This window comes from Erithacus rubecula (genome assembly GCF_903797595.1).
Source record: "Erithacus rubecula genome assembly, chromosome: 3".
Taxonomy (NCBI): domain Eukaryota; kingdom Metazoa; phylum Chordata; class Aves; order Passeriformes; family Muscicapidae; genus Erithacus; species Erithacus rubecula.
Genome location: NC_136689.1, coordinates 37,142,894 through 37,152,787, shown reverse-complemented (window position 1 = coordinate 37,152,787; position 9,894 = coordinate 37,142,894).

Genomic DNA, 9,894 nt, shown 5'->3' with positions numbered 1-9,894 from the left:
CCTGACCCCGGGTTTCAGAGGCAGATGCATGGCTTCATGGATTATATTGACCTCCAGACTGAGAGCAAGGCAGTGGAGTTAAATGAGGTTAGCAAGTAGAGCTGAATGCAGCTAAATGTAGTTTACTGCTTCCTAATTTGGGTGAGATTCCTCTCCTCTCAAATGAGGTAAACAGGTCAGTTTGTGTGAGCTTCGGCACTTCTCGAATAAGGTAAGAGGGTGAGTTTTCCCATTTTTCTGTGCGTGGTCAGCAGCTGGGAGACATACAGCTTTCCTCTTGGTCCACACTCAATATCCACCACTATCTCCAGACCTTTCACCCCCCAGCCCCAATTTCCTATAGAAAAAGCTCCTCATATTCCCAGTTCTCCTCCTCATACCAACTTTAGACTACATTTCCCAAGGCCTGCCATGCTGCTCTCTGGCTCTTGCCTAGTGCTTGCCTGCCTGGCTGCCAAGCAGTGCTGCCTGCCCTGGGCACGGTCAGGTACAAGGCATGATGGCCCACCCTTCCTTCCTGTGCTCAGGGCTCTGTCCTGCTCCTCTGCCTGGCTGCTGGTCTCTGTGGACAGAGCACAAATAAGATATATTTGATATTAGCTTATCACAGCATCTCAAACCCTTCAACAGCTTAAATTGGCATACAGAATCAAAGGAGAACGTAGTGAATACATCAAATGCTGTTAGAAAACTAGCTTGGATATCAGCAACAACAGCAGAGCAAGTCCTCTCTGTCTGTGTATTCTGTGTCTTTGGGATTTCTAGTGTTGTATTTGGATTTTAACAAAACAGATGTTTGAGTAATGTTTATTAACTGGTGGGTCATCCACCCCAGATGTTCACTGCTAAAAACCCCTACAGAACTCTTGCTTTTGGATAAGGCTTCAACATGCCAGTACGGAGGCACTGGCACTCAGACCAAAGGTCCATCTGGCCTGCAGGCCGTTTGTGGTGCTCAAGGGAGGCTCCAGATTTTTCAGGTGCATGGACTCCATTCCTGAGAGTGGTCAATAGAGGGAAGGACTGCTTGTTCACTTCCTTTGTGGGCAAGGATAAATGCTGCTGCTCCTGCCTGGCGGGACAAATGGGAAAGGCAATGTACGCAGGTTCGTAGGATGCCATAGGGAGAGGCCATCACATTATTGCTCCCAATATCAGTTCTATCCTATTTACTGCCACAACGTGATTTTGTCACTCCCAGAGAGATTCCAGCCTCTAATATCTTTTACCATCTACTTTTGAGACTCTCAGGGATCATTATAGCAGTTTCAACCTGCTCTTGCCTCTGGTGCTGTACTTGGCAGCCCTGAAGCCAACCCCCATCTATCTCCAAGAATATATTTATTTTGTTTCTCTCTCCTATCTCAGAACAACCCATCCAGACCTAGAGTGTTCTCTGTGCTCCCAAACTATATCCTTTTTGGTTCCTTCCCTGAGGTGGCTCATACACAGTTTGAAGAGCCAAGCACTTCTCTTAGGGATAGACTATGGCATAAAGTAAATAATGGGCCCACCACCTAGCCTCACACAGGATCCTTGTCCACATCAAGGGCAGCAAAAGGGATGTTTCCTGAGAAGGTCCAGCAAGGCAGAGCTGGCTGTGGGTAGCCATGGGATGCAAACAGTGTGAAGCCTGTCCTGGAGTTTCTAAAGGAGATCTCAGAAATGGCCCTGTCTGCTCCTATGCTCTAGTTCTGCTGTTTAGCACAAAGCTGTGGACTGCCACAGTAGACCACAAGAGCAACTTCAATGTTTGGACAAGAAAACTGTCTTCGAGGACACCAAGGTTTTTAATCTTGCCCTCTAACCTGGAAGAAAACTCCACTCTGCCAATGTATTAAGAGGGTCAAGTTTTTCTTGGAGCCTCTTTCTGCCTACCTCTTCCAAACCCACACAAGCAAACACCTGGCATAGTAACTTGTGGCTTTGAGTGCTGGCCAAGTCATGGTGCCTGGGCTTCTTCTTGAGGGGCTTGTCTTTGACTCTAGCTTGGCTGCTAAAGCTCTAGTGTTACTTGCTGAGGTGCAAATAACATTCCCTTAAAGATGTGATACTCAGTGGATATTCCTGGTCCCCACAGGGACTGTGATCCAGCTTTCCATGAAGGGCAAAACAAATCCTAGCATTATGGAGAGGCAGTGTACTGCTGGCATTCACAGTGGCATGGCACCTCTCCAGCCTGAAGGCACTTGAATGATCGGTGGAAGAGTGACTGGGAATTCGTGTGTTTGGTCAGTCCTGAGAATCCTTCAGCCTCTGTTTACTGCTGCTGTCTGCAGAAGACTTGTGGTTCTGGGAACACACTGAAGTGAGGCATTGAAGCACGAAGAGGCAGAAGAAGGGGAAAAAGCACAGAAGGTGGGACAAAAAGCTTCTTCAAACCCCTTCCAACCCCTGGGAAGGAACACGAACATTTATCCCTCTTTCCTCCCAGCCCACACACATGGAACAGCTCAAGCTGCATGTTTAAATTCCAGAGGTCGCAGAGTGATTCCCATCTGTGCTACCTCTGGGTGGGAAATGGCACAATGTTGTTGCACCAACTAATGCTGACTTAAATGTTAAATGCAGCTGATAGCTGGATGGTGGGACAGGATGCACTTTGGCTACATCAGCAGAGGTATGTAGAGGCTGATGACTCTTTGTCCTTAGGCCTAAAATGCTGGTGGTTCCTCAGGTTGGAACTGAATGCCTGCACCTTTCTGTCCCAGTGGAGAGGCCCTCCTAATCCTAGTAAACATTCACACATCAGCCAGGAACGCTGTGAGTTTTCATCAGCAGGCATTTGTGCTTTCAGATGAGTTGGATTTCTTCAGTGCCTGGCACATTTACAATAATAATAGTTTGATCCCAAAACATAAACTTTGCAAAGAGAAAAAACTGTTTACTTGAAGAGTGCCAAGGAGCAGCATTTTTTCGTGCCGCAACAGCTCCTGAAGTTTTCTATTTCTTTATTTCCTTATTACCTCAGGAAAAAATTCCTAACCTCTTATTTGTCTTTTTGACTGATGCTCAGAACAGTGCTGACATTTGCACAGATCTACAGTAAGCCCAAGTTCTCTTCCCTGGATGTTTACAGCATACAGTGGTTTAAATATAATAAGTTATTTTCCCCCATATAAAATTCTTTGTCACTCTTTTTCTCTGTGGTCAGTTGGTGTGATAAGATCACCCTGAAACCCTCAGTAATGTGTCTGTCCTGAATAATTTCTGCTCCACAACTGCAGATGGAACTAGTTCATACAAGTACACTTAGGTGAGGTAACTGATACCAAAGCCATGCCTGCATTTCCAGTTTCTTTGAAGCAAAGATTCACTTGCTATCTACAGTTGCTACCTTAAATACTGCCCTCTAAAAGTCTTTATAAAGATAGCTGTAACTGTGACTTTCTTTCGTACAGTAAATGATATAAATAGCCATAACTCATTTAACTAATCTTAGCCTCTGGAAGCCAGTGGAAATTTTTCTATCGATCAGAGTCAGCTTGGGTCAAGCCCTACAGAATGTTTTCTGACCCCCTGCCCTACTTTTTCTCCATTCCTATTTAACATATATATCTCTGACTCTTTCAGTTGGTGCACTTTTTTCTCTCTGTCAAAGAGAAATCCTGATAAGGAGGTCCCAGAGGTCTTCAGCTTATCATCACATCCCTTCATAGGCTGAATGTGTGCCGAACGCTTTAGGAAGAAGCAAAAGCTAAATATAGAATAATTTAAAGCTGCCCATTAAGGGCATGCCTACATGACACAAATGCAGCTAGCTTAGGTACTGGGAGTGGTGCAGTCACAGAGCTAAGTATAACCAAGCAGAGGATGTGGCTCACAAACCATCCCCTTGCACTCACATCCTGTCTCTCGGTATCAGAGCCTTAGAGGAAGATATAAAAGCTCATAATAGACTGTCATATACTAACTTGCCCATAGGGTAACTCTCTTCCTGATTAAAGTCCTCAGCAGTCAGTTTATAGCCTGAAGCACATAACCTTGCCACTTTTTTCTCTTACCCAGCTTTATTGTAAGTGTGCTTTTTCTTCACATACTTTGGTAATACAACTGATTGCCTGGGCTGGTCAAATTGATGGGAAATAACCTCATGCAATAGTGATGTATTACCACTAGCCTCATCTGCCCTACAGAAGATGACTTGGGCCTTTAGTCTAGAAAGACAAAGCATTAATTCTATGTTACTTAAGTCTATCTTATATGGCAGTAGTATCACTGCCCACCTTTTCCTTTTTGTGCTATCAATTCCTTAATCTGTCAGTATATCATCTATTTATCCACAAATAAAAGCATCAGCTAATGAGACAAAGATGAGAATATTTACTGCTTGAGTGGGCCAAATGTGATTTTTGGGAGAGAAGCAGAATGGGTAGTGCAAAGAAGGTACAAGGAGCTACGCTTTGCCTTCACTGAAAAAGACTCACATAATTAAGTTTCAGGTGATTTCTGACACATTGTGTTGTCCCAGAGAAGGCATCAGCAGTATTGTATTGGAGGCACAGTCAGCACATGACTGCTGTGCTCTGACAGCTGCCAGTCCCTTCTCCCCACCCCAAACCTGCATTTCTCACTCTGGTATCTTTTGTAATATATACCCTTCTAAGTCTGGATTTTTGTATTTTCTCCTGCCTTTTTCCAACTCTTTTATATCCCAGTGTCCTGAAGAGCACCTTATTTCAAAGCACTGGTGCTCTCTAGGAAGTTAGCTGAGCTGCAGGCTGGCAGCAAGCACGTTGGCACTGTGTGAACATGGTGCTGGCCAGGACATCCCCGGTGTGGTGTCACTGTTGTCACCAGATCAAAACTATTGCTCCAGAAGTCTTATAGTTCAGCTCCACCATTCCCCTTCTGAACCCTCCAGGCCACCAAAACATAAACCAGTTTGAATTTTCTCTTTGCAAGCTATGTTCATTCTTGGAGAGATGTAGTGTAACACAAACATAAAGCTCATCCTGGGCAGAGCAGAGATGCAAATGATATCTTCTCCTTGTTTTGGGGAAATTCTGGAGGTTGTATGAGGGGGACACACAGAAATTATAGCTCCAGCTCCTGCAAGGTTTTATGTATCACCCTTTCTTCTCTCCTCTGCAGCAGCACAAGCTGTGATTACTGGTGTATTTTACAAGGAAAATTCCAGAGAAAACTCAGCTCAGTCACCAACAGAGGCAAATACAATTTTCATCTAGGCCTTAAATAGCACAAGTTTGTAGAAAATGAACAGCTTTCATTACAGGTGCCATTGATCTCTGTGCCCAGAGAGTGAAAACTGCCTTTTACATCCTGACGAAACAAAGGCAACTGTAGTCAAATCTGAAAAAATTCTCTGAGAAATATACCAAAACACATTTTGGCTCTGAGACTTACTATCTGTAACTGCCCAAAGGATAGCTGGCAGCTCAAGGGCCAAGACAGCTCCAGGCTCTACACAGCATGGTGTTTTTTCCCCTGATTGTTGTCCCACCCTGGCTAACTTGGAGGCCCAAAAGATGATTTACAGCTTCAAGGTGCTGAGCTGAATCAAGAGATGATGCATGGGACTCTGTTGAACATTGTGTGCTGCTGAATTAGGCCCAACTGATCAAACTCTTACTCTAAAAAGCTGGCTTCTATATTCTGCTAAGAGCCTAAAGAGTTAAAGTTATTAACTGGCTTCTGAATAAAATGCATTAGGAGTAAATATGCTTTAGGATAAACCTATTAAATGGATAAAAATGCCATTACCGGGGTGAAATATGATTGTGTGACCTTTTAAATAAATAAGCCTGCTATGCACCAAATTATCTCAGATAATAAGCTTTATACATGATAAAGTCGTGCAGTAGGTCTCAATCTTCAGGTATTCAATGAAATATCGCTAGCCATAAAGGACTCCTGAAATGCTACACTAAAGAAAATTGCTTCCAGCTATAAAAACTTAACTGTTAAAACAAATGGAGTTTCTCTCATAAAAACTTTTTGCAAGGCATTGGTAGCAAGAGTGAAAACGTACTAGAAACAAACCTGAGGCATTTGCAAGTACACAACGCTTCTTAAAATAACTCAAATTCCAGATAAATCTGGAATAACTCTATTGAAAGCAGAAGGGTGTAATCCCAAAGCACCAGCATCCAAATTATATTTGTAGGTCCTTAGAAATATGTTGGTGGGATATCTCTGGGTACAAACATTGCTGTGTATCCAAACTAATCTGCACTTGCAGTTTTGGCACTTGTACAAGCAGTGGAAATGCTGACCTCTCTGGCTGTCCTGAATCTTGGGTCTGGCTGTGTTATGCCTCAGCGACTTGCCCAGATTACTCCTGACACAACAATATTCCTATTAAGGGACCATTCGTATTTGATGGGATGGAAACAGAGCTGGATATTATCAGCCTTGTGAATAAAGGCAGACGTGCATTTAGTCAGATTCAGCTACCAGCTTCACATGCAGCAAAACTGGCTCTCTGCATTAAGTCAGAGCAAGAATTTTCTGCTCTGAACCATTACAAATAAGAGGGAAAGAAGCCAATTCTCTCATTCCTTCTGGTGATCACAGGCAAACCAACAAAACCTCCCGGTGAGGCGCTTGCAGTTTTAATAAAATCATCATGGTCACTTCATCTCTTGTTACTGAACATCAGCAAATAAACGCAATTCCCAGCTTGGGTCTTGTGCTGGTTTTGGCTGGAACAAAGTTAATTAGTTTCAAATACAGTTCCAAGGACTGAAAATACTCTTGGAATTCCCTGACACAATCAATTATCTTCCTCAAAAGTTGATATCAGACACTGACAAAAAGGACCATTCCTGTTTCTTCTGGGTTTTCTTTTTTGTTTCTTTTGTTTGTTTCTTTTGCTGAGTTTTCTTGTGTGGAGGTGTTTGTTGTTTCCTTTCCCTGAAATGGGAGAATGCATCCTAGAAAGGAGTTTCTTAACCTTCCTCCACTGACAATTTTCACCAAAGCTCAATTCAGTGCAATCTTTTCCAGGAGGGGCTCTTAAAGAGACACAGCAAAATTCAAGTACACAAAATAACCCAGCCTTGCTCCTGCTCCCAAAGGTTTCACTGTCTGAGCCTTAGCAAAGAGGTACATTCTCCACAACTTGTTTTAGTGCTCCTGCTAAATAGAGCAAGGTACACTGGCAAACACAACCTAAACAGTACCACTGCAAAGGAAAGGGTGGCATCATGAGGTTGGCAGTGAAATTTTATCATGTTTTCCTGAACTGAAGTGCAATGTATAGAAGCAAACAATAGATCTGTTCCAGGCAGGAGCTCAGCTGCATCCTGAAGATGCCTCCAGGCACTTGCCATTTTGTTTTATTGCTGTTCCTCAATACTGGTGAATTCTAAGTATCAGTCTTGCAGAGAAGACACATTATCAGGGGTGAAGGACGACTGCTTGTTATATAATCCTGCCAAATCCTTGATACAGCAGTTCTCAGCAAACAACCATCTTGCTCTGAGTCATCTGGAAAGTCTCTGGTTCAGTGAGCTTCCAGGAGCAGACCATCAAAACAGGTTGTATTTCCACTTCCCATTTCAAATTACAGGAGGCACTTATGAGTCAAGGCAATAATTTTCTCTTTATCTGCCTTCAGATGCCATCCTGCATACGGATCCAGCCCATGCACCTGCTGAGCCAGAAGCCCTGTGGGAGTTCCCAGCCAGTGCTGGATGTCACAGCTTGCAGCTGTCCTGGGTGGCTGCTGGCATGAGGGCAACCACAAGTGTGAGGAAATCCTTACCCTGCTCTTCAGAGAACTGGAGATGCTACGTGTGGAGCTGGGCTTGCTCCACACTCACCAGCCTTTTCCCAAATGCCCATTGCTGGTCCTTGTCAAAAGCAGGCACTGTGCCCATTATACCTCTGGGGCTGGCCCTGCATGGCCATTCACATTTTTCTCTTGTTTTATTTCCCCTTGAGGCAATGCCAGGTTTTAATTCAGTCCTGGGTCACAGATCCCAGCAGGACACATTACACTGTGTCTATCTTGGAATTAGGAAGTCTCCCACCTCAGAGCTGGCCAGCTCAGACCCACTGCTCTCCCACCTCTGCTGTGCCTGACAGACAGACAGAATCAGCTCTTGTGACAACAGCATTGGCACAAGGAGCTGAGCAGCTCACCCTTTACAAACCAAACAACTACAACTTTGGCAATCTCACTCCTACTGAATAACAACAACAACAACAAAAAGAACCAAGTCAGCAGCAAGCAGTAGCCTGTTGCACAGGACTGTAAATAAACCCAGGAGAAACGAGATGGGTCAGCTTGGGTTGGCTGGCAGGTGCTGAAAGAGCTGGTCCAGGGTTACCACTTCAGGGTGGGCCAAAGTGGGGGAAGATGGAAGGCAGTCACTTCCCTGGTTCTCTGTCTGACTCCCTGCATAGGACAAAATTGCTTCTGCCTTTACTGCTATTACAAACTTCCTATGAAAGAACCATACAATTCAATGCTCAAGCTGTAATGCAATTAATGTGATTTCGGGACAATTTGCAGAATCTGTGAAAACCATCAAGTTTCATATCCATGGCTCATATTAACACACTGCCATAATTTGGCTAACAGAATTATTCATGCTCACAACTTTTCTTTTTTTTTTTTTTCTTAAAATAGATTAAAATTTCAGAATGTTGTCAGAATAGCACCTACTGGAAGGTGAGATTGTTTGCTAGAGAGCCATTTTGAAGTTTTCAGATCTAAACAGATGGGGCCATCACTGGAGAAAATAGAACTCATGTATGCCATATGCTTTACATAGTTTTATGATTCTTTTATTTTTTATTAAACTAGCCAATGAAAGTAATAACTGTACTGGAGGTTTTCATTTAGCCTCAGGAGTCAGAACAGTTGATTCAGTTTTTCACAGTGTTTTAATTTCTGATTTCCTTCTCAGCAACGTAAATCCTAAATCTAAGAGTTGGGTTTTCAGTGTAACTTAGAGTAATCAACTTATTTTGTGTTTCCCATTGATATGGTATAACTTTTGCTTTAAAATTGCTGATTCAAATGGACAGCAATCACCTTGCCAACACAAACCATTGGTCTAAAATGAAAAACTTAGTACCTTACTATTAGCTCAGATGAGTTTAGTCTCTGCCTCTTAAGAAAGGACTACCAGGGACCTATCAGTAATAAAACTACTTAGATTAAGACTGGGGACTAGATCCTACAGATTCACCAGAACCAGTTGAATCAAGTATTTTCTATAATTCTATTAAAAAAACCTCAAACCTCAAGAAAGGTCCTTTTACTTGCACACTGACTTCTCCTATGTAGCTGAATCGTACTGCGTGTCTTTTTCTGTAAAAAATATCTTAAGCAGATGTTCTCCAACAACACCTATAACTTGCAAAGGGAAAATAATACAAAACTTTCTGTTTTGCTTAAAAGATTGGCTAGGACTTTGTTTAACTGTGCCTTGGCAAAACTGCTTTCCAAATAGTTGCAAACAAAGCAACATATGAAATATTATTTTTATATACTGCTCTGAAAACTGAAAACACAAAGCTCAAAACACATAATTTATAAAGGTTGCATAACTTGCTATCTAAACTTACCTGACTAATCATGAAACCCGTGAGAGAGGCAGGTGGATCAGAACAGCAGATGAGTTGAAGTGCCACAATTCTCGTACAAGGAAAGGGTTCAAATAATTGCTTGTTAGTCACAGAAAAACAATGCTGCAAGAAAACTGTATGAATAAATGAATGAGTGAACACTGGACTAATGAGCTACTTCCTCTGCTTGGTGGATGAGCTCTCAGGGGATGACAACTCAGCTACACTCGTGAACACAGTGCAGAGTTAACAGGGCCTTGGCTTCTGCCTGCTGCTCTATTGACACAGAGCCTGGTGACAAGTCTGGGACATGGAGGGCTTGAGCACTGGACACAGGACATTTACTCCACA